We start from the raw sequence: 5,139 nt of genomic DNA on the forward strand, positions 1-5,139 counted from the left end.
ATAAATAACGCTGCAATGAACATGCGGGTGCAGATATCTTTTCAAGTTAGTATTTTCATTTTGTCATATAAATACACAGAAGTAGGGGCGCCTGGGTGGCTCAGTCGGTTGAGCATCCGACTTTGGCTCAGGTCATGATCTCACAGCTGGTGAGTTCAAGCCCCGCGTCAGGTTCTGTGCTGACATCTCGGAGCCTGGAGACTGCTTCAGATTCTGTGTCTCCCTCTCTCTTTGCCCCAACCCACTCGCATTCTGTCTCTGTCTCTCTCAAAAATAAATAAACATTAAAAAAAATAAAAATAAAAGAATGAATCTTACAGTATGTAAATTACATCTCAATTTATTAAAAAGTTTTTTTAAATGCCTGGCCCCGGGGCGCCTGGGTGGCTCAGTCGGTTGGGCGTCCGGCTTCGGCTCAGGTCATGATCTCGCGGTCCGTGAGTTCGAGCCCCGCGTCGGGCTCTGTGCTGACAGCTCAGAGCCTGGAGCCTGTTTCAGATTCTGTGTCTCCCTCTCTCTCTGACCCTCCCCCGTTCATGCTCTGTCTCTCTCTGTCTCAAAAATAAATAAACGTTAAAAAAAAAAATTAAAAAAAAAAAATAAATAAATGCCTGGCCCCATTTTAGCCAACTAAAAATAAGCTTTGAGGGTAGGCCCCAGGTATCTGTATTTTTAAAAAGCTCCTTCAAGTAGTTCTAACGTGCGATTAAAAATGAGACCAAGCAGTTTAGAACAAAACATTCACCATCAGAGCACTTGAGTTAAAAAACAAAACAAAATAAAACAAAAAACCAAAACGGTTTGCTAGCAAAGAAGTTGGGGGAGTAATGCCTGCCAGAAGGCAACCAACAGTATCTGCCGCACTGTATGGTAACTTGGATTATGTTTCAGATATAATCTCTCTCTCCACAGGATTATCTGAATATTTACAGAGCACCTAGTATGTGTTGGTGCTAAGTATATGGTGGTCAATAAAACATGGTCCCTGTCCAGCTTAGTCATGGGGATTGGCTATTCTGTACAGAAGTGTTGCTAAGGTAAAGAGACAGGAGAAATTCAAGAAGTGAGGGAGTGGGGGGTGGGTATGTCCAAGGCAGTGAAAAAGGGATGGTTTGGGCATTCCTGAGGCTTTAGGACCTTCACATCCTAGGCTATCTTCCCTCAGTATGCCTATGCAAAGAAGTCCTGAGATGGTACTATAACTCAGATTACAAAATTAAGATCTAACCTTCTATAGTACTCATGGACATTACCTTTAATTCTATAGGGAAATGTTTAATTAAAGGAGTTTTACAGCTTTTTGTTGATAAATAGAGCTCTATGTGTTGTATGTTTTTATTCTTAGAAAGCTTATAATGATAGCTACATATATAGGATTAGGCATCCTGAGCAATTTCCCAGAAGGATCTCATTTCACTCACCAAATATTTATTAAGATTCTGCAATGGAAACATGCTCTGGGTAAATATGTAACATATTGTTTATTGATATTATATTACATGATATAATTTATTTATATTTCTAGACTTTAAAGTTATCTTCTGTATCTCCATTCCTGACCACTTACCTGAACTCATTCCCAGATGCCTACTTGCACCTGAATGACACACAAGCATCGCAGATCCCAAATGAAACTACTCAAGCTCCTTCCACCCTCATTCTTCCTTTATCTCAGAGCATGTTATCCAAGTGCCCGTTGAGGCACTGAGGGTCATATGTGACTCCATCCTCATACCCCACAGCCTACCAATCATTTTAGTTCTCTTTGTCCAACCCATCTCCTTCCTCTACATTCTGCCACTGCCCGCTTCATGCATTTGTTAATTTAATGAGTATTTCTGGAGCTTATATCATATGCCATCAATGTTCTAGGCTTTGGAACAAAGTCTCAGTGAACAAAACAGTCAGTGAACAAAACCAACAAAGATCCTGTTTTCGTGGAGCCTACATTCAACTGGAGAGAGAAGATAAATAAATTAGCAAAATATACATTATTAGAAAGTAACTGGTACTTAGGAGAAAAAAGAAAGCAGGAAGAGGGATATGATGTTTCGGGGTGGGATTGAAAGACTTCAATGAGAAGGTGACTTTTGAATAAAGACTTGAGAAAGAAATAAGGGAGGTAGCCCTGTGGATATCTGGAGGATACCTCCAGAGAAAGAATACATGAAAAGGTCCTGGGGTACTGGGGTAGGATGGTACCTGGTCCTACCCCATGGCTGGAGGAGAATAAAGGAGAGAGGAGTTGAAGGGATGGAAAGAAGTGAGAGAGTTAATAAAGACAAGATCCTGTAGGTCACACCAAGGAGTTTGGGTTTTGTTCCAAATGGGGAACCATCAGAAAGTTTTGAGTGACAGAATCTGACTTACTATTTTAAAATAAAAATTTTTTATGTTTATTTCTGAGACAGAGAGAGAGACAGAGCATGAGTTGGGGAGGGGCAGAGAGAGGGAGACACAGAATCAGAAGCAGCCTCCAGGCTCTGAGCTGTCAGCACAGAGCCCGACGCAGGGCTCAAACTCACAAACTGTTGAGATCATGACCTGAGCCGAAGTCGGTCACTCAACTGACTGAGCCACCCAGGTGCCCCAATGACTTACTATTTTAAAATAAAGGATCACTTCATTTGCTGTCTGGAAAACAAACTGAAGTGGGGAAAGAATAGAAAGAGGAAGAGAAGTGAAGTTATTCCAGTAATCTAATAGGGAGCTGATGGTGGCTTGCACCAGGGTGGGAGCAGTGGAAGTTATGAGAAGTGATCAAATTCTAGAGCCAACAAAAAGTGATGATTAACCAGATGTGGGGTGTGAGAGAGAAGTCAAAATGACTTAAGCACCTGGAAGGATGGAATTGTCGTTAGTGGAGATAGGGAAAACTGCAAGAGAAACAGATGTGTGTGTGTGTGTGTGTGTGTGTGTGTGTGTATGTGTGCACGTGCATGCATGTGTGTTAGTGGTGGTGAGTGGCTTTCAGAAGCTCATGAGTCTTGAGTTCAGGGGAAAAGCCTCAGCTGGAGACTTAAATTTGGAAGTCCATTAAATACAGATGGCATTTAAAGCCATGAAACTAAATGAAATCATCATCTCAGTGAGTGTTGGCTGAAAAGAGGAGACCCAACTAAGCCCTGGGGCCCTTGAACGGTTAGAAGTAAAATAAGGGAGAACCACAAAAAGAGATTCTAGTCCAAGGAAGAAAGACAGTGATCATCTACAACAAATGTTCATAGGTCAAATAAGATCATGTCAGAAAAACTAACTTAGGGTTTAGTAGCATGGAGGGCTTTGGTGACCTTGAGGACAGCCTCAGTTTGAGTGCTGGGGTTAAACCTGACTGGATAGGTTTAAGAGGGAACAGGAGGAGAAAAATGGGAAACAATGAGTGCAGGCATATATTCCGCTGAGTTTTCTTGTAAAGGGATGGAGGAAAAGGAGTAGAAGCTGGAGAAGGAGTTTGGGTCAAGGGAGATTCTTTTAAGATGGGGCAAATACCACATATTTATTTGTATGTTGATGGGAACAATCCAGTGGAAAGCAAAAAAAAAAAAAAAAAAAAGAAAAGAAAAGATGTAGGACAGAGGGGAAAGAATTGCCAAAGCCCATGCTCTTGAATATGTGTGAGGGTTAAGATCTAGCTAGGGTACAGCAGACAGGCTGGCCATAGCATGATCCCTCCATTCACAGTAACAGGGGGAAGGCCCAGCATGTGTGTGCAGTTGCCGGTGGATGGGACGTGGTAGATAGCTTGTGGAAGTGCTCTTGTGATTGCATAAGTTTTCTCAATGAATAGGAAGCAAGGTCATCAATTGACAGTGGAAATAATATTGCTATAAACAATTTAGTTCCTGCCTTATGAAACACGTTTCTATGCCTTTCTGTTGGGGATATATCTGGAGGTAGAAATGTTGGGTTAGGGGTGCATGGGTAGCTCATCCGACTCTTGATTTTGGCTCAGGTCATTATCTCATGGTCCTGAGATGGAGCCCCACATTGGGCTCCTGACTGGGCATAGAGCCTGCTTAAGATTCTCTCTCCTTTTCCCTCTGCCTCTCCCTCTCTTCTTTTCTCCCTCTATCCCTCTCCCCACCCTTTCTCAATACATACATACATAAATACATACATAAAAGAAATGTTGGGTTATATAGAATGCAAATGGAACCAAATAGAATTTTTAGGACTAATTTCTTTCTGATTTTAAAGGAGAAAATACAAAATTGTTTAAAGAAGCAAATAACAATAAAGCCCATAACTTCTCCTGGAAATAAGTACCATTAACATTTTAATATATTTTATTTCAATATATTAATTTTTCAATGTGATTAATATTTGGAGGAAAGTAGAAGTCAATTTTATGTACAGTTTGATTGCAACTATAAAAATATGCTTAGAGGAAAAAGGACTAGAAAGAAACTTAATAACATGCTAATGGGTTATGTTACTAAAAATAAATGTGATTTCTTTTCTCTATTTCAAAACATTTTTGTTATCTGCTATTTTTTAATGAGAAAAATTAACATAAAAATTTTGAAAGAAGCTATTTGTTGAAGCAACCCTCAAAGAAAACTTCGAGAATTACCATACAGCTGTACTGACCTAATAAGTATTTCCTGTAGCAATCCTACCTCTTTCCATTCATGTGACATTGGACATCACTTTATAGGATTGGGTTTACATGGAAAGTACTCTTCAAATAACAGAAAGTACTTATTTTCTCCCGGACATTCTACCCAATATTTAGGAAATACCGCCACCAAGTGGATGGCTGGAATTTAGTTTTGGTTCCTGTTTTAATTCTATATGGAAAGTCAGAGTAGACCAGGTAAAAGGTGTGTGCAGGTGGATTTGAGGTAACTTTGGGTGGTTGGATTGAATCAGGAGGGTTAGACAGTTGCTCATGTATATATGATCCAAGAAATAAAGATGAAATCCCAAATATGAAGGAAACTGAAATGGAAATTTCAGAATCTAATTTAGAATCTAATTTTAGAATCTATCCTAAGGAAATAATCATGGATGTAAAAAAATATAACAATGTTGTATATATTTAATGCTGGAGTTTAAATGTTTGTTTGTTTGTTTTATAATAAAAAACCAAAAATGTAAATTTCCAACGATTGAGGATTAATTGAATAATGATACATC

Source organism: Panthera pardus, unplaced genomic scaffold (genome assembly GCF_024362965.1).
Source record: "Panthera pardus isolate Hobbes unplaced genomic scaffold, ASM2436296v1 HiC_scaffold_24, whole genome shotgun sequence".
In the NCBI taxonomy this organism is placed as follows: Eukaryota; Metazoa; Chordata; class Mammalia; order Carnivora; family Felidae; genus Panthera; species Panthera pardus.